Source organism: Rhinoderma darwinii, chromosome 2 (genome assembly GCF_050947455.1).
Source record: "Rhinoderma darwinii isolate aRhiDar2 chromosome 2, aRhiDar2.hap1, whole genome shotgun sequence".
Classification (NCBI taxonomy): domain Eukaryota; kingdom Metazoa; phylum Chordata; class Amphibia; order Anura; family Rhinodermatidae; genus Rhinoderma; species Rhinoderma darwinii.
The window spans coordinates 35,711,468-35,732,780 of record NC_134688.1 but is presented as its reverse complement, the minus strand read 5'-3'; the positions used below and the strand labels follow the sequence as shown (position 1 = coordinate 35,732,780).

Below are 21,313 nucleotides of genomic sequence, written 5' to 3'. Positions count from 1 at the left end.
GTTTTACTTTTTCTTATTTTTACACTTTTTCTTCCCTATGGGGGCTGCCATTTTTTGTTCCATTTCTGTGTGTGTCGATTAACGACACATACAGACATGGAATACGGCAGCCACAGTCCCATAGGGACTGCGAACGGCTCTCGTCCCATTGACTTCAGTGTACGGCGTCTGTGTGGGAACTGCGCATGCGCCGCTCCCACACAGTCCAATTTGAAATTGGCGCCGTCCGGCGCCATTTTCCTGTGGACCGGAAGTCGCGGCCGGACAGTAATATTACTACTTCCGGTCGCGGCTTCCGGACTTGTGCACTTGCACCAGCGGCAGCAGACGGAGCGGACGGGCCGGAGGGAGCCGCGGCGGCAGGAGCAGGTAAGAGATTTAAATGTATGTTCCGTGTTTGTGTGTGTTTACTACTGTATGTACACCTACTACACTGTGTGTTAGCTCAAAAAATGGCGACACACAGTGTAGGAGGTTACACCGTTCAAACCCCTCGTTTATCCCGGCACTAGCCAGGATAAAGGAGGGGGGGATGCTGAGAGCTCACTAGAGCGAGGGCTTTTAACCCAATGTTGCAATGCTGCAATTTTGGGAATAGCTCCATCTAGTGACCAAAAATGGGTAGTATTATAAATTAGAATTAATTTATAATATTTCCTGACTCGTGAAAAAAATAAAACAAATTTGAACAATGTTTAATCACCCACACACTAAATGTTTAATTTTTAAAAAAAAAACATGTTTTTCTGGCAACACATTCCCTTTAAGTCACTGAAAACCATTGAAAAAGTGAAATTGAAGTTTCTTGACACTGTGTATTCAATGTATTTAACCCCTTCGAGCTCAGCAACGTAATATTCCGTCGCGCTGACCGCCCCGTTCGCGCTCAGCGATGGAATATTATGTCGCAGGGAAAATGCATCGCCATTTTCCACCGGCGCGTGCACGAGCTGTGACAGCTGCTGTTTCCGACAGCAGGCTATCACAGCTCAATACGCCGGTACCTATTGCGATGGTCCCGCCTCCACAATCGCCACTATTGGTCAGTCAGTGAGTAACTGTCCAATAGTGGCGATCAGTCTCTTTACTTCCTGTTCCTGACATCACATCCTGCCGCACCCACCCTGAGATGGAGATAGCGAGGCGTTCAGAGCGGTTGTGAGGGAGAGAAGAAAAAGAGTGAAAAAAAGACAACTTTTTTCTGCTTCCCACCTCCCCAATCCACTACCCAGTCCTTTACCCTTCCTCCTTGTGTTCCCCCCACATTTTTGGTCAGTGATCTCCTATCACTGACCACTTCTTAGTCTTCAGGACCAATTTCTTGGTCCCTGGGGATTATTTTTTTCTTTATAAAACATATAAAAAAAAAAATATATAAAAAAAAAAAAAAAACGAAAAACAAACCTGTTAATTTAGACAATTTATCTAGTTAGTTTAGTATTAGTGTTAGTTAGTGTCAGGGAACCGTCAAAAAGCATAGTTAGGTATAGCGTCAGGAATCCATCACCATAGTTAGATCTAGCGTTAGGGGTCCATCACAGTAGTTAGGTTTAGCGTCAGGGAAGCTCGGAATAATCTAGATAGGTTTAGTGTCAGGCACCCGTCACCGTAGTTAGGTTTAGTGTTAGGGAAGCTCAGAATAATCTAGTTAGGTTTAGTGTCAGAGAATAGTCGCCGTAGTTAGATTTAGTCTCAGGGAAGTTCAAATAAAATCTAGTTAGGTTTAGTGTTAGGAACCCTCGCCCTTGTTAGGTTTAGTCTCAGGGAAGCCCACTCGTTCTATAAAAACACCAATTTTTTGAGCTGGTTTAGGTAGCAGCCTATTGCTCCTAGTTAGGAAAGCAATCAAACATGTCCCAACGGACATTTAGTGCCTAAGAGGCATATTCATTTCTTGCCTCCGACACAGAGTCGTCGGATGGTGAGACTCTGTTTTATTTATCCACCTCCTCATCCAGTGATGAAGAAGAGGAACCTCCTAGGAGATGCCCCTTGACCACCAGTGCAGTTGAAGCCCCCGAGCAAAATGACCCCGCCGCAGTTCAAGCCCCCATTTGGACCCCCACACCAGACATTTATGAGCCCAAAATCCCAGAGTTAAAATTTAATACGGCAGGACTCAGTGAAATGGGCTTTTTCAAGTTCTTCTTCACTGATGACTTTATAGATCTTATGGTCTCCCAGACAAATTGATATGTCCAACAGTATATTACTAAGAAGCCTACATCATTTTATGCCCAATCCTACAGGTGGACCCCTGTAGATGTAGCAGAGTTGGGCAAGTTCTGGGGACTTCACTTGAACATGGGGCTTCTGAAAAAGCCATCCATTAGGACCTACTGGAGCATGGACATCTTATACCATACCCCCAATGTACCGTATGGCCATGTCCAGGATGCATTATGAGGCAATATTTCGCTTCTTAAATTATAAGGATAATAGGCAGTGCCCACCCCGAGATGACCCCAGTTTTGACCGTTTGTACAAATTGAGACCCCTATTAGACCATTTCAGTGCTCGGTTTGCCCAAGCATACACCCCCGAGAAGTGTATTTCTATTGATGAGTCCCTGGTACATTTTAAAGGGAGGCTTCAATTCCGCCAGTACCTGCCGAGTAAGAGGGCAAGGTATGGCGTAAAGATGTATAAGCTGTGCGAGAGTGCATCAGGGTATACCTACAAATTTAGGATGTATGAAGGGAAGGACAGCAGTATTCAGCCCCCAGAATGCCCCCCCTTACTGGGAATTAATGCAAAAATTGTGTGGGATTTGGTGCACCCACTGCTGGACCAGGGTTACCACCTCTACTTGGATAATTTTTATACCAGCGTCCCACTCTTCAAGTGCCTCGCTTCCAGAAGTCCTGCGGCATGCGGCACTGCTAGAAAAAATCTGAGAGGCCTCCCTAAGACTCTGCTTGGGCAAACACTCAGAAAGGGTGAGAGCAGGGCACAATCTAGCAACAACATATTGTGTGTCAAGTACAAGGACAAGAGAGATGTCCTTGTATTAACAACAATACATGGCCACACCAGTACCCATGTACCTGTACGAGGTACCAGTATAGAGACCCCCAAACCAGACTGCATCCTGGACTACAATAGGTACATGGGAGGGGTTGACTTGTCAGATCAAGTCCTGAAGCCCTACAGCGCCATGCGGAAATCGAGGGTGTGGTATAAGAAGCTGGCCGTGCACATCATACAGATGGCATTGTACAATGCGTATGTGCTACGTCGATGTGCAGGCCAGAGGGGAACTTTCCTGGAATTTCAAGAGGTGATTATCAATAACCTAATCTTTAGGACCAAGAATAGGGAGCATCCAGTACTTCCGGAAGCGAGGCCACACGCATCGTACCAGGGCAACACTTTCCAGGAGAAGTTCCCCAAACTGGCAAGAAGGGAAAAAGTCAAAAGAGGTGCAGAGTCTGCTCAAAGAGGGGGATAAGGAGGTAAACAATATACGAATGCGACACGTGTCCCGAAAAACCAGGGCTCTGTATGAAAGATTGTTTTCGAATTTATCATACATCCCTTAATTTTTAATTTACCCTGATACACTCCGCACAACTTATGCCCCGCATCTTTCCCTTCTGAGCCCTGCCGTGTGCCCAGGCAGCTAATAACAGCCACATGTAGGGTATTGCCGTACCCGGGAGAACCCACATTACATCTTATGGTGTGTATATCTCCAGTGGCACATGCTGGGCACACTATATCGGGCACGGACATGCCATATATATATATATATAGAAAATTGCAAATCTCACTCTGCCCCATCTGCTGCGCATTATCTTTTACACAGTACCTGTGGGGTCAAAAGGCTCACTACACCTCTAGATGAATGTCTTAAGGGGTGTAGTTTTTAAAATGGGGTCACTTCTCAGGGGTTTCAACTGTACTGGTACCTCAGGGGCTTCTGCATACATGACTTAGCACCAGAAAAACTCCAGTAGGCCAAATGGTGGTCCTTTCGTTCTGAGCCCTCCCATGGGCCCAAACGGCAGTTTATCACCACAAATGGGGTATTGCCGCACCAAGGACAAATTGGGCAACAAAATGGGGTATTTTGTTTCCTGTGAAAATAAGACATTTTGATAAAAAATGACATCTTATTGTTCTACACACAGGTATCCAGGCTACCAGGACTACTATTATGGGTAAGGCTATCTGAGTTATTAATGTTGGGAGTATTTTACTCTAGAAAACACCCTTTGGACACTTCTGTCCTTAACCCTTTCAAGACCGAGCTCATTTTGACCTTCATGACCAGCCCCATTTTCTCAAATCTGACATGTGTCTCTTTATGTGGTAATAACTCCGGAATGCTTTTGCCTATCCAAGCGATTCTGAGATTGTTTTCTCGTGACATATTGTACTTTATGTTAGTGGAAAAATTTGGTCAATAAATTCATTGCTTATTTGTGAAAAACACCAAAATGTAGAGAAAATTTGCAAAAATTATGATTTTTCTCATTTTAAATGTATCTGCTTGTAAAACAGATAGCAATACCACACAAAATAGTTACTATTTTATATATTCCATATGTCTACTTTATATTTGCATAGTTTTTTGAACATTATTTTATTTTTCTAGGACGTTACAACGTTTAGAACTTTAGCAGCAATTTCTCACATTTTCATATTAAAAACTGCACCCCTCAAGGTATTCAAAATAGCATTTAGAAAGTTTCTTAACACATTAGGCGCTTCACAGGAATTAAAGCAAAGTAGAGGTGAAATTTACAAATTTTATTTTTTTTGCTGAAATTAATTTGTAATACATTTTTTTCTGTAACACAGAAGCTTTTACCCGAGAAATGCAACTCAATATTTATTGCCCAGATTCTGCAGTTTTTAGAAATATCCCACATGTGGCTCTAGTGTGATAATGGACTGAAATACCGGCCTCAGAAGCAAAGGAGCACCTAGTGGATTTTGCGGCCTTCTTTTTTTAGAATATATTTTAGGCACCATGTCAGGTTTGAAGAGGTCTTGTGGTGCCAAAACAGTGGAAATCCCCCAAAAGTGAGACGGTTTTGGAAACTGCACCCCTCAAGGAATTTATCTAGGGGTATAGTTAGCATCTTGACCCCACAGGTATTTTGCTATATTTATTGGAGTTTGTCTGTGAAAGTGAAAATCTACTTTTTTTCTGAAAAAAAAAATAAATAAATTATATTTGCAAGGAATAAAGATTAAAAAGCACCCCAGAACTTGTAAAGCTACTTCTCCCGATTACGCCAATACCCCATATGTGGTACTAAACTGCTGTTTGGACCCACGGCAGAGCTCAGAAGTGAAGGAGCGCCATTTGGATTTTGAAGCGCAGATTTTGCTGGATTGGTTTTCAGTTCCATGTCGCATTTGCAACACCCTGGAGTAAGCAAAACCGTGGAATCCCCCCAAAACTGACCCCATTTTGAAGACTACACCCCTCAAGGAATTGTTCTAGGGGTATAGTTAGCATTTGACCCCACAGTTTTTTTGCTGAATTTAGTGGAATTAGGCCGTGAAAATGAAAATCTACTTTTTTCTGAAAAAACATAGAAATGTTTAATTTTTACAATGAATAAAGGAGAAAAATGACCCCAAAATTTGTAAAGCAATTTGTCCTGATTACAGCAATACGCCATATGTTGTAATAAACTGCTGTTTGGACTCAGGAGGGAAGGAACAATATTTGGCTTTTGGAGCTCAAATTTAGCTGGAATGGTTTTCGGGTGTCATGTCGCATATGCAAAGCCCCTGAGGTACCAAAACAGTGGAAACCTCCCAAAAGTCCCTTTAGGGGACTGGAACGAGCGATCATGTGGTTGCTGGTACAATACACTGCAATACTAATGTATTGCAGTATAATGTCATTTTACAGGCTCCTGTAACAGCGCGATCACTGTTCCTGTCCGTTAGTCCCGGGTGTCAGCTGTAATACACAGCGGACACCTGCAGAATATGGAGCGTGCACAGCGCATGAGCCCGCTCCATAAATAACCCCTCGCACCACGACATGCTATTAAGTCGTGGTGCGCCAAGGCGTTAATACGCAGCGGATGGTGCAAAGTGAAAATTTTAATTTTACACTGATGTGCCATTTTAATGCACAATATATTGTGCCCAGTTTGTGCCACTGAAGACAAATACCTCATACCATATTGAGCGGGTTCTCGCGGATATAAAATGTCATATATGTGGACATAAGCTGGTGTTTGGGCACGCTGTGGGGCTCAGAAGGGAGGGAATGCCATTTGGCTTTTGGAGCACAGATTTTGCTTGGTAGTTCTGTTTGGGGTTTTGCTTGTATTTCAGTTTATAATGTGGGGGCATATGTAACCTGTGCGGAGAACATCAGGACATAATAAGAGGGTATAATAATGGTGTAAATAAATAATAATCCGCAGATATGTGGCCAGTGTCGCACTGATAAATGGCGCCCGATCTTATCCGCTTTTGGAACGCTCTGCACATTTTGCATCGCCATATTCTGAGAGCCAGAACTTTTTTAATTTTTTTCTCCAACGGAGCTGTGTGAGGGCTTATTTGTTGCGGGACAATCTGTACTTTTCATTGGTACCATTTTAGGGTACATGTGATTTTTTTTAATCACTTTTTATTAGATTTTTTTGGAAGCAAAGTAACAAAGAAACATAAATTCTGACAATGTTTTTTGTATTTATTTTTTTATAGTATTCACCGTGCGGTATAAATGACATTTTACTTTATTCTGCGGGTCGGTACGATTACGGCGATACCATATGTATATAGGTTTTTTATGTTTTGTGGCGATTGCGCAATAAAATCACTTTGATAAAATTATTTATTTTCTGTGTCCCCATATTTTGAGAGCCATAACGTTTTTATTTTTCCGTCAAAAAAGCGGTGTAAGGGCTTGTTTTTTGCGGGACGGGTTGTAGTTTTTATTGGTACTATTTTGGGGTACATGCGACTTTTTGATCACTTTTTATTCTTTATTTTGGGAGGGTTGAGGACCAAAAAAAAGTGATTCTGACTGTTTTTTAATTATTTTTTTTGCGGTGTTCACCGTGCGGGAAAAATAATATTATAGTTTTATAGTTTGGGTCGTTACGAACGCGGTGATACCAAATATGTGTACTTTAACATTTTCATTTTTTTCCTATAATAAAAGACTTATTATAGAAAAAAAAAGCATTCTTTTTTTTTGTAACTTTTATAACTTGTTTTTACACTTTTATAAAACTTTTTTATTACTTTATTTTTTACTTTTTACTTGTTTTACTTGAAGACTGGCAGCACTGATCGCTGCTATAATACATTACACTACCTAGGTAGTGTAATGTATTATAAACTGTCAGTGTGACGCTGAGAGTCACACTGACAGGAAGCTTATGAGGACCGGCCTCCGGCTGGTTCTCATAGGCTGCCGTGCATGGCAGACCCGGGGGCCGTTATATGGCCCCCAGTTCTGCCTTATAACCGACTGCAGCACCAGCAATCGGTCCCCGGGAAAGTTTGTTGTAGCAACAAACTTTCCAGTTTGTTATAGCAACAAACTTTCCAGTTCGTTGCTACAACACACTTTCCCTGCGATCACATGACCGGGCCCTGAACTAATCAGGTCCCGATCATATCTCCGGGACCAGAGGCAGGTGATAACAGCGAGATCCAGGTGTCAGCGCTACTCTGAGACACCCGGATCGCGCTTTTAACACCCACCGTGAATTCACGTCGGCACTGCACAGAGCCCAGCAAATGCCGACGTGAATATACAGTGGGCGGTCGGGAAGCGGTTAACAAAACAGCTCACACTCAAACAACTAATGTTATATACGATAGCACACTGCCCTATTCATATGTCCTTAATATAAGGACTTTAAACACACCATACACTTGGTTTTCCTACTTACCTGTGTTCATATCATATAGAGTCTCTCCACTCATGTACCTTTTTAACATGTATGTTTTTATATGTATTTAATAAAAAAAAATATTCTTTTCATATATACTTGGCTCTATACTCTGTTTCTTGTGTGTGTATAGGGTTTAAGTAGAGTATAACAGAGAGAGTTCCCAGCATTATCATTCCCTTACCCCCCTACAACATTACGAATTATATTCACTTGGGACTGGTGTTGTTTTATTAAATTTCTTTTGATTCTCTTGATTTTTTTGACATTCCACTATGTTCTGCATAAAGCTTAGTGTCAGCTGTACTGTGACTTCTTTATCATAACGGAGCCATAGCAGGCCCTTATACACCCTATATGCTTCCCCAATAGAATCCATAAAACATAAAAGGGCCGAGCAGTGCTCCGGGGTCTTTTGGCAAATCACTCTAGCTAGAATCGCAAATGAAAACGTTCACCATATTAACCAATTGGTAAACATTTGCGGAATCAGGAGATAACGCCTTTTCTCCTCCTCCTTCTTTTATGCTCTAGCCCCTCTTCCCCTGATCCAGATAGAACTTCTCCAAGGGGAGGAGGGAGAACATCTCCACATACTCATCCTTCCCTATTTGTTTCCTGACCTCCTGCTTAAGATGGGCACCGATCCCTCAAAGCAGACATACACAGCCAAGTTATCCCTGTTTACCTAATTAGGTGTCTCAGTCTAGACTGAGACCGCAACCGCCTCATAACTCACCGGAAGAGGGTTAACAAGGGAAAATGTGGAAAGCCGCCCACCTACCCAGACTTTACAGGACCGCCCACGCGAAAACCTGGGATGGACCCGCACCCTTCACCAGGGAACCGCCCACCATGTTCAGCAGGCACACCACTGAGTCCCTCAGGCATCTGCACACGCCTCCTGCTGTGTTACCCCACAGCCCCTAGCGGCAGGGGGCAAACCTGACCTAAGCAATAATGGCACCAAGCACCAATAGTGATGCTTTTGAAAAGTATCAAAAAACTTTATTAAATATAGAGGACAAATGAATAAAAAGTGTCACACAATAGATATAGCAACATCTCCAGAGTGAAATACACAGGGTGAACACATGCCCATAACAATACGGATACATCTTATTTATAAAGTGTATAGTGCTAAGCAATATATACGAAATAAGGATATATATACCATATATAATATAAATTGTCTTTACAATACTGCAGGATGGACAAGGACATGGACAAGAAGCTAAATACAAGTAGTGATGGTCCTAGGATAGGTGCAACACATGTTCAAAAGAGTACAGCATATGAAATAACATGCCTCAATATATACCCATCTATATGACACAACCGGGATGGCGCCAACCACGACGCACGTTTCGGCACAGCCTTCATCTGGGGGTGACATCATCTCCTAACAGGTATAATATAATAATATATATATTATATAATATATTATTATATTATATAATATAATATAATATAAATTTCGGTATAATAATGATACAACAGTAAACTGGAGATGACCGTCCAACACTGCGAATTTAACCCCTTAATGACAATACGCCTTTTCACGGTGGTCATTAAAGGGGTTCTCTGGAAAAAACTTTATGGTCTCATGTTTATTGATAAAGTGGTTCTGCTTCCACTAAACGCGTTGTACCTTAAGAGACCCTCTATCTCTCTTTTTTATGTATGTTTTATTATGATCTATTGTTTTAGACAATTAATTATATATATATTTTTTCTCAAAAAAGTTTTGCCCCTGGATGGTGTCTCTTTTTTACAGTGAATCCCACCTGGTTCACACTGTCTTTATCTACCTGCTCTTACTGAAGATGTCCTCAAAACTGGCTTAATGAGATGGTAGATCGGAGAGTGACTGAGGCAGTGGAGGCAAAACAGGGCAGACCTGTTGCAGGCAGCGGCTAAGGCATCTTGGCCCCCATTGGGGGACCTCTCCAGAACTCCAGTGAAGGACCTGGGCATGTAGACGAAGCCAAGGCAGACCCAGCAGAACCGGGTTGATGGCTTTAGGCAGGACGAGGAAGTTGATCTGTTCTGAGTGAAGGACTCCGATTTGTAACGTAAGTGGTTTCATGATAGCCACAATAGGATCGGGCAATGGTAGTCCATTTACAAAAGCAACAGCAAGGGATCTCTCTAGAAGAACTGTGGGTAGATGTAGTCGGTCTACTAAATCCTGCTGGATGAAATCTGCAGCTGCCCTGGAGTCAAAATAGGCAGAGGAGAAGTGTGATGTTTCTCCCGAGATGATGGTCACAGGAATAGATAATTTGGAAGAGGTTTTGATGTTTGGCATCATCCCACCTAGAGTTGCCTCCCTCGGAGCTGGAGTTTCCCGGCTTTTGTGGACATTGGCGCACGAAAGGGCCTTTAAGGCCGCAATACAAACACAGACCTGAAGAGCATCAGCGCTGTTTCTCCTGGGGGTGGGTACATGTTATCACACTTTTATAAAAGCACGTATCACTGTAAGCCTCTTGTTACTTTGTGTCATCCTTGGATAGGTTCACCCTTATCTGGTCCTTTAGATATGTCTTCATAGTTCATAGTTTGTTCATACCAGGAAGTGACTTGTTATTTTATTAGTGCGTAGTCCCTGTTCAGGGGCCATCTTGCCACGTATACTTATCTAATCCTATTACTATTGCTTCATCACAATTATGTACACAACTCTATAGTCTATATTTTATTAAAGAAAGAAAATTATTATAAACATTAACTTCTGTCCACTCCATCCTTCACACTGCTCGGACAACTTGACTCTGTCTACCTGCATTGGTTCCTCAGGTAGAGCAACAAGAGGGGGCAGTAGTGGTCTCTGGAACGAGGGTGCTAATCTGTGAAAACGTCTCTCCACTGAACCTCCTCATCGCGTTCCTGGATCCTCATGTTGACCCGGGTAGCCAACAGGATATGGGCATCCAAGGTAGGTGGGAGGTCGCGGGCTGCCAGCTCGTCCATGGTGTGTGAGGACAGTCCATGCCATAGGTCGCCACCAATGCTTCATTGTTCCATGCCAACTCTGCTGCCAGGGTACGGAAGGAGATGGCATACTCTCCTGCTGTGGACCCCCTTGCTTGAGGGTTAGCAGAGTGGCTGCTGCTAAGGATGTTCGACCCGGCTTCTTGAACACGTCACAAAAAGTCTGTAAGAACAGGGCTAAGTCCGAAAATTTGGGCCCCTGTCATTCCAGGATGGGGTTCGCCCATGCGAGGGACTTGCCAGTGAGGAGGGAAATAATGAACGCTACCTTGGCCTCATCAGAGGAGAAATGGTGAGCACGCAGTCATAGCGAGGAAAAAGAGGCAGTGCAACTGTGGATCTGGAAAACAGACAGTAGGAGTATTAGGCAGTGGAACGGCAGCAGTCTCTGGGGAAGGAACAGGGAGCGATGATGGAGTTTACAGCCACGAGGAGTTGATCCTGACGTGCATATAGATACAATATATACTATTGGGGTCCACCGCTTAGTAATTGCTGACGTGCATATAGGTCACGCATATCCGTCTGTATGACCTGAACTGTGGTCTTAGGCTGGCCAGCGGGTTCCATGATCGTACTGTCACAATCTAGGGAACATATGTAGCTGACTTTAGCTTGACTAATAACGCATTAAATACACAGTGGAAAGATCCCTTATCTTGACCTTTTCAATGACTTCTCAATGGTTATTTTTGTGTGATATCACGCTGCAACAAGTTATCAGAGTCAAGTTAAAGATGGCTACATCCGTATGTGGACCCACTAGGCCGTGGGCTCCGGCTCAGATAGGGCTAGGTGTGGCAGGTATCGCCAGACGAAGTGGATGGCACCAGGAATGGTAGATGACACACAGACGTGGCATATCCAGCCGGCGGTACCACACGACTCTGATAAAAGGCAGGCACAGTTAGGAAACAGCAAGGGATACAGGAAATAGGATGCAGGGAACGGGAACTCTGGAATCAAGCAGGAAAATACTAAGGGACCCTTTGCAATACAAACATGGGAAAAGTACAAACAACGCTCAAGCAAGGAGTGGAAGGGCAGAGACGTTTTTATAATCCAGGGTGCACTGGGGTAGGATAGAAAACTTTTAGGAAGTGCGCACGCTGGCCCTTTAAGGCACTCCTCGCACACTCCAGGAAGGGAAGGCCGCGCCAGTCGTGGTCTCTGGGGAAGTGGCCAGGAAGTTGCGGTCGCGCCCGTTCATCACAGGGTGAGCGACAGAGGTCCGTAGTCATAACACTGAGATTTTTTTTGGTGTTGTATATATGTACTGAGCAGTGGCGTAACTACCGCCGTAGCAGCCGTAGCGGCTGCAACGGGGCCCGCGGCATTATTGGGCCCGTGTCGCCCGCCGGCACGGGCCCCCACCATGGCCGGAGGCTCCGCTGGCAGCCGCTATGGCTGCTACAGCGGGACGCCACTGAACACTACGGCAGAGCAGGGAGGTATCTCCCCGCTCTGCCATTAACTGGTTCCCGACCGCTGGCTGTATTTTTACGGCCAGCGGTCAGGGCCCTTAAAACCCGAGCCATAGACTTTTTACGACTCCGGTTATAACTTACTGCCCGCGCGATCGGGCTGCTGAATGTCGGGTCTCCGGCTGTCAGTGACTGCCGGGGACCCTGAGGAGAGGATAGAAGCAGCTTTCGCTGCCAGCGATCACACATGTATCCCCTATCCTGTGGATAGGGGGTGCATGTATTTTGTAGGACACACTGTAGGTCGCATTTTTTTGGGAGGGGGGGACGCTGTATGGCGTTCCCTACAGGGGGGGGCTGTATGGCGTTCTCTACAGGGGGGGGGGGCTGTATGGCGTTCTCTGCAGGGGGACTGTATGGCGTTCTCTACAGGAGGGCTGTATGGCGTTCTCTACAGGGAGGGCTGTATGGCGTTAGCACTGTCCAATAAATATAAAGTAAACAGAAGAAAATACGGTCCAGCAATCCTCATGACAATGTGATGACTTTATTAGAAAAACATTTTATAAACCACACGGCATGTTGAAGTGAGGATACAAGACTGCTTACGCGCTTCGAAAGCCAACTACATTCTTCGCAAATGTACGCCATCTCCTCCAAACAGTCAATTACATCAGAAGTCCAGTTCCTTGTGCTGCATGACTCGTGGACGCCCTATCCGTGGCGATATCCGTGTCCTTTCCACTGCTTCTCACTTGAGTCCTGTAGGCACAAAAAACATTCTGCAAGTATCCATTGTCATCCGTGCCTGCAGATTCTGCTTTAATGATGCAACTCACTCAACTCCTTGTCTATTTCATCGTTTACTGATGCCTCTTTTAGATGCGACAGATGTATTTTTTTTATACTTACCAGCCTGCTTCACAGGCACCATCCCTTTTTATTGGCACCTGATCAATAAGGGGGTCCTGCTCCACCACCATAACACTGCAATACTAAACAAAATCTTCCATAGACATCACAAAAACTAGACAAGCCTTTCCTCCCTTATGTTTCCCAACATTTCCTGGGACAAGTGTGTGTAGGTAGAAATCAACAAACATGTTTCCTGGCCCCAAACTTTACCCCCTCTTTCCAGTAAAGGATTGGCTTTCGGTATCACACCTCCTTGCTTTTACCTTTTTACTTTATCCTGCGTAAACATTTTTTTCAGCATCTTAAACGTCTTGCCCATTAGCCCATCTATCCCCAACATCAGACCACTTATTATCATCTGACAGATCAGAATCAGACTCAACCAGCTACTGTTGCCTTCTTCTGCTTCTCTTTACATCCAGATGCGCTGCTCCTGTAATTCCAAACATTGTGCCAGTACCCCGTGTTCTAAACATTTTGGCAACCCCAAGGTGTCCCTCTCCCATGTTGAGATTATGAGGCCCTACTGGGATATTGCTGCCTTCATCGACCCTGGATCCCTGCGCAAGGATCCTGGCACTTGGCCCATCATCGTGCCATGTTCCCTCAAATTTTTGCTAGAATGATACCATTGAGGATACCTGCCTTGCTTCCTTGATGCCATTTGCTCCAAACAATCCAGTACACCCCAAGTCCAGGTCCTTGTGCTGCATGACTTGTGGGGGCTCTATACGTGGCAATATCCTAGCACCTTCCATTGCTTTCCGCTTGAGTGCTGTAAATATAAAAACATTCTGCCAGTGTCCATTATCACCTGTGCCTGCAGATTATGACTGTGTAATGAAACTCACTTAAGTCCTTGTCTATTGCATCCAGGCCTTGACACATCGCAAATGTTCTTGGCAGACCAAAGCTGTCTAAAATCCCCCTACACTCCCTCACCCAATTACCTTACACCTACGTTCAGTCCCAAACCGAGCCATGTGGCCAGCATTTTGGACAAAGATACCCCTAACTTACATTATGCCTATTCCTACCAACTATCCAAGGTTCCCCACTGCTACGCCTTTCTTGGGATTTTGCCCACTCATTACTTTTTCAATGTACAGAGCTACTGGTGGATACTGTATATAGTAACTAATGATGGACATACCGCATATAGATGAAATATTACTTCAGAGAGTCCCCCTGGCAGCAGGCAGCCGATCTCAAGAAATTCTGGAACAAAAAGTATAAACTGTGAAGATATTATGACGTGCGCTTAGTATGGTTCATCATATCAACAAATATATGTTCAGCCTATTGAAAACATCAGGGAGATTGTTCCCACAGTCTTGTCATGTGTCTCTATAGGAACATTCTGGATGACATCACATTATAGAATTTCAATAGGTTGTTATTTGCTATAATACTTACATATATACAGTGGATCTTCTAGCATGTCGGCTGTCACTGGTGCCACATATTCAGATGTTATAAATGTCTGTAAAATACATAATGGGTTTAATGCACATACATAAAATAACCCCATATCTATAATGAATAATAATATATTTACTTTCACACATTTCATTTTCTATCACAGGGCGAGTCCAATGCCCCTCTGCCACACAAATAACACCAGCAGTATAATGGCCAGGGGCGTAGCTAGGGGGGGGGGCAGGCGGGGCATTTTCCCCCGGGCACAGCCTGGAGGATACTGATAGGGGGGCGCCGAAGAGCAGCTGATCGCTGCTGACAGGCGCCCCGTATGTGGGACACCTGCAACAGCTTAGGAAGAGCCAGGACATTACGGCGTTCTGACTGGGGTCTGTGACGGCCAGGGAGTGGACCAGTCCAGTCACCTGACCTCACGTCAGTGACATGAGGTCAGATGACTCAGGTCAAGTGGACAGGTCCACTCCCGTGCTGCAGCCTTCCTGCATCTGCCTGCGCTCTGCCGAGAAGCAGAGAGGAAGCTCCGCCCACACACAGTCCGTCCTGACCTGTCAGCAAGGAGACATGGCGAGTGTCTGTGTGTAATGTGTGTCTCTGTGTTTGTATGTGTATATGTTACAGTGTGTGTGTGTCTCTGTCTGTCTGTGTCTCTGCATGTGTTTGTCTTTTACATCTACTACATTATCTGTACTCAGAGAGATATGACTGTTATCTGTGATGTTACATAGGACTGCAGGGAACATCTACTACATTATCTGTACTGTGTGCTAAATTACAATATAGTAGCTGTTACCTGCAGTCCTATGTAACACCACAGATAACACAGTCATATCTTTCTGAGTACAGATAATGTTGTAGTGTTACCTGCAGTCCTATCTAACACCACAGATAACACAGTGATAACTCTGATTACAGATAATGTAGTAGCTGTTGCCTGCAGTCCTATGTAACACCACAGATAGCACAGTGATAACTCTCTGAGTACAGATAATGTAGTAGCTGTTGCCTGCAGTCCTATGTAACACCACAGATAACACATAGTGCTAAATTACAATCTCAGCTCTGCTACAATGTGTTATCTGTGGTGTTACATAGGACTGCAGGCAACAGCTACTACATTATCTGTACTCAGAGAGTTATCACTGTTTTGTCTGTGTTGTTACATAGGACTGCAGGTAACACTACTATCTGTATTTAGAGAGTTATCACTGTGTTATCTGTGTTGTTACATAGGACTGCAGGTAATATTTACTACATTATCTGTGCTGTGTACATATGTGCCTGTGTGCGTATATATGGGTCTGTTTGTGAATGTGTCTTTGTGCTTGTATATTTGTGCCTTTTATGTATTTGTATATGTTCCTGTCTGTGTATTTATCTGCCGGTGTGTGTGTGTGTGTGTGTGTATATGTGTCTGTACGTCTATATATTTACCTGTATGTATATATTCCAGAATGTGTGTATGTATAGTTGCCTGTATGTCTAAATATCTGTCTTTATGTATGTACAGTATATATGTTTCGACGTGTCTATATATGTGGTTAATTTTTTGTTTGTGTAGGGGGCGGCAATAGAGAGTCCCGCACAGGGCGCCATCCAAGCGAAGGCCGGCCCTGGCTGTCACCAACCCTAGTCAGAAGGAACTCCGCCGCTGCCTGCGCCGAATGACCTCCTCGGCTCCTCCGGTAAGTCACACCAGGCAGAGCGGAGAGTGGTATCGGTAGGCTACCGCTGCTCACCAGTCTGTTCACAGTGTGGCGCTATTTAAAAGGGGGGGGAGTGTGGCGCTATTTACAAAGAGACAGCAGGACGCTGCCCCTTTGTAAATGGGCACTATCTGTTTGTAATGTGGCACTATATACAAGGGGGGCTGTGTGTGGCACTATTTACTGGGGGCTGTGTGTGGCACTATCTACATGGGGCTGTGTGTGGCACTATCTACAAGAGGGGGGCTGTGTGGCGCTATCTACAAGAGGGGGGCTGTGTGGCGCTATCTACAAGAGGGGGGCTGTGTGGCGCTATCTACAAGAGGGGGGCTGTGTGGCGCTATCTACAGGGGGCTGTGTGTGGCCTCTAATTTATTTTATTTTAATTTATTTTTATGTTAATTACATTATAGAACTTGTAAAATGTAGAAATGCTTTTATACTCGCGTTATATTAAAAAAAATTGTGAACAAAAAATTACATCTCATTGATTGGTAGGGAAAGAATACATGGCTAGGGGGAAGGAGATGTCGGGAAATAAGTTGGGGGGGGGGCGCCAATCTGAATCTTTGCCCCGGGTGCTGGAGAACCTAGCTACGCCTCTGTAATGGCACATAATAGTTGGAGGACCCTGTTATAGATGTAATAGCTTATTGTTATTCTTCTATATAATCTTATCCTTAATGGAAAACTTCTAATTTGTCTTTTGTTGAGTCTTTTGGACTGGAGTAGAGAGAGTAGAAAATGGTAAATTGGATTTCTGGATTCAACAGACAAAATAATTATTAAAGGGGTTTTCTGACAGTTTCATAAACCTTAGTCTAAGCCGCATATGGCTAAAAATAACAAATTGTCCCTACTCATTTTTTAAATTCCCTGTGGCTCCTGCGCTGGTGGTTCTGTTGTCTTTAGTTGCTAGGCCACAGCGGTCATGTCCGTGTGGATGGCATGTCACGTGGCAGCTATTGTGTCACATCTAGGGCCGGCCTTAGGTTTATTGGTGACATGTGCAGTATCTGTGACGTCCTCCCCCTTATGATGCACCATGTAGTGTCCAAATAATTTAATCATACAGTGCCCAAATAACATCACCCAGTCAATAAACTAGGGATTGTATCTTTCTGTTTTTTTATATTATAGGTTTGGGCCCTAAATGCCGGATCGGCAGTGTAAGTTGAGGGTGCCCAGGCCATCTATGGTGGTAGTGCCCTCTTCAGTATTGACCAGTAATACACACTATGTGATCATTTAGAGATGCAGTTAATAAAATACACTGACCTTGGACTCTCCTACTGAATACATCCGACTGAATGTAGAACGTTATGTGATGTGAGGTGGAGGGCTCTGCTTAATCTTTGATCTGCCCTCCTGGGACGTGTGGTTATCATTAACTCTTATGAGGAATTAATTCTAGGAGAAAGAAAGACAATGTATTAGGACAAATCTCAATCAATGGCAACATTTCTATCTAGAACAGAGTCCAGTCCCCAACCAGTGTAAAATTACCAAAGGGGTAAATAGGATGACCGGCTGGGGTCCAGGGATTTGGGGTGGCCCACAGCTCTGGGGCTCCATACGCCCCTGAAATTGGACAAACAATAACGGCGCAGGGAGGAAGCGAAATGTCTGACCCGGTTGGTCGTCTATTAGGTGAGTATAATTTTTTATTTTATAGGAGCAAAGGGGGGATAAAAGGACTGAGTCAGGGCTTAGAAAAGGGGGCTTCATTACTGTGGGGCCATACAAAAGGGGCATTCTGACCTAGGACATACAAAAAGTGTCATTCTAACTGTGGAGGGTATTGGTGGATACTGCATATAGTAACTAATAAGAGACGCACCTTGCATAGATGAAATATTGCTTCAGAGAGTCCCCCTGGCAGCAGGCAGCCGATCTTAAGGTGTTCTGGAAAAAACAATAATTGTGTAGTTTTATTTCTCCAGACAGACGTGTGCTCAGTATAGACCACCCAACAATGAAGGAAATGTACATTAGGGCTCATGTACACAGCAACTTCATGTGGACGGACCTGTATGGTGGCGCACAGACTGCAGTACTGGTAATGTAGACACTCTGTGTGCGCTGTGTGCTCCCCCATAAGCCAAATGTGGATTAGGAAATTACATAAATAACAAGTTTCTTATATATTACTAATACCATAATATCTTCTTTATGGAGCATTTCTATAATAATAATAATATAAAGCTGCAGCAAAATTCCCAGCGTTTACTTTTGCTACATGTGGATGAGTTTTTGAGACTGTAACTATTCACCTGTAACACTTGTGAATTTTGCCGCGCAGCAAATCTGCAGCGTCTGAATTCAGCTTTATGGCGTAGAATATGGTACTCAAATACTGCAATCATACAGTGCCCAAATAACACTGCCAGACAAGTATTGTCTGCCACACTGTAATGTAATCCATTATCAAGGAATTGTATCTGCATCCTGAGCAGTGCCCTTTACTTTTTTTACATGAAGAGTGGGATTGAGTGTTCAAGCAATGGGTGCCCCAGACATCAAGACCAGTGGCGCCCCATTCATTAGTGACAGGTGATGCACCCAGTGTAACCGCACAGGTCGCACACCCCTAAGACAGGCCCTGGATGAACAATATTGGGGAATTTGTTCGCACAGTCTTGTCATGTGTCTCTATAGGAACATTCTGGATGACATCAGATTATAGAATTTCTATAGGTTGTCATTTGCTATAATACTTACATATATACAGTGTATGTCCTAGCATGTCGGCTGTCACTGGTGCCACATATTCAGATGTCATAAATGTCTGTAAAATACATAATGGAATAAACATAAAATAACCCCATATCTAGAATGAATAATAATATATTTACTTTCACACCTTTCATTTTCTATCACAGGACGAGTCAGACATTGAAAACATTTTGTAATGTTAGTGTAAACCCAGGGAACATAACTATAGGGGTGAAGAGGTTGCAGTCACACCCAGGCGTCCATGACTGACATTAGGGGGGGTCACAATGTGGGCAATTTACAAATGCCAATCCCCAATGCCCCCATCTCCTAGAGGAATCCCGATTTTCGCTGCTAGAAACGCGATGTCAGTGAGAGAAGCACCCAGGCGGAAAGGCAGCTGCTGAGTTGCCAGGCCGCTTCTAAAACACAAGCAGTGGAAGGGAGCCAGCGCAGCGCCCCGTTCCACCTACTGGAGGGATGCGCCCTATGTAATGGCACAGGTCGCACACCCCTAAGGCCGGCCCTGGCTACTGCTGAGCCTTATTAGGATAATATACGGTAGCTTTTTAAGACTATTTAATTAAATTAAATTAGACATCATATTGAAAACGACTGAGAAGTCACATTCCACATTACTGACATCTGCAATTCTCAGACAATGGTAAGGGTATGTTCACACACTTAACTAAAAAACGTCTCTAAAATACAGAGCTCTTTTCAAGGGAAAACAGCCTCTGATTTTCAGCCATTTTTTAAACCACAAACATTTTTTGAGGCGTTTTTACCAACGTTCTTGGAGCTGTTTTTCTATTGAGACAATGAAAAACGGCTCCAAAAACGGCCGAAGGAGTGAAATGCACTTCTTTTTACAGGGTGTTTTTTATGCGCCGCTTTATCAAACGCCCACGTAAAATGCACCATCGAAAAAAAAAAAAAGTTTTTCCCATTGAAATCAATGGGCAGATGTTTGGAGGCGTCCAGCCTCCGTATTTTCGGCTGTTTTTCGGAGTGTTTACGGCCAGGAAAACGGCTGAAAATAGGCTGTGTGAACATACTCTGTTGTACTGAGTTGTAACTTTAATGAGAAAATATGAAACATTGAAATCTGAATGTAAAATGTTCAGTTGTTACTTGCATTAATAGAAACATTTTACTGGAACTTGAACTGTTTGTCTAAAAAAAAAACAACCCCCGACAATCACCAGAAAAAAATCCTTCTACAATCATATATTTTTGGTGAGGTGTTGGTGTGGTTAGAAATTGCTGCAGTAATGTCCAGTGTGAATCTGGCCTTATATGAGAATTCTAGAGCGTATATATTTCATGTGTCCAGTAACATGTAGAATTAATGATAAAATGCTGCATCTTACCTGTCAATCACACAGTCAATCACAGATTACAAAAATATGTAATCCAGCTGCACATAGAACCTAACGGCTAGTACTGTCTATGACATCATCAGTGACATCATAAGCGGCTGCAGTATCTGTTACATCATCTAATTATCTCCTACTGCCTGGATAGACTGTCTGTGCATACACTGGATATAGGCGTTACATGGGACTGCTGTTTATAAACATGGAAGAAAGATACATGTGTGGTTATAGGGGCTACGACTAAGAACATGTAATGTATGAAACGTGTAATCTGTTACTAGATGGATTTTATATAGATGTAGCCATCTTTAACTTGACTCTGATAACTTGTTGCAGCGTGATACTTTCTTGATCCCGCAGCACTCCGTGTTTCAAGTGTGCGTGAGTAGGCTTCCACGCCAATGTGTAAAAATGGGAACTCAGCACTCCAAGGTATTATGCAATAAGTGATATTTGATTTCACATATAGCGAAAAGTAGTAATCCAAAAATAATGGCGCCATTACCCAACAGCGACCGAGGTCACAAGCGCCGCATATCCGTGTCTAAAGAAGGTTGAATGTATAGACCGAAACGTTTACTACTTTTCGCTATGTGTGAAATAAAATATCATTTGTTGCAGCGTGATATCACACAACAAAAGCCATTGAAAAAGTCAAGATAAGGGATTGTTTATTTAATGCGTTAAAAGTCAAGGTAGAGACGGCAACATCTGAACTAATAAAGGATAAATATTATTGAATTTCGTTTTAGGCTACATTCACACAACAGTAAAAAACGTCCGCTTTCAGAACAATGATGTTCTATGGGTATATTCACACGGCCTTTTTTTAACCACCCGTGAATATTGGGCGT

The 21,313-nt window shown here is 43.6% G+C and overlaps 1 long non-coding RNA gene across 1 annotated transcript; it reads right to left on the bottom strand.

The window, feature by feature from the left end:
* Positions 1-17,649: 17,649 nt before the first annotated feature.
* LOC142740464 (uncharacterized) lies at positions 17,650-20,479 on the bottom strand. The gene is made up of 4 exons (XR_012880704.1): positions 20,454-20,479; positions 19,087-19,153; positions 18,206-18,270; positions 17,650-17,775 (listed from the first exon to the last, which is right to left on the bottom strand). It is a non-coding gene; the product is annotated as an uncharacterized LOC142740464 (long non-coding RNA).
* Positions 20,480-21,313: the final 834 nt, after the last annotated feature.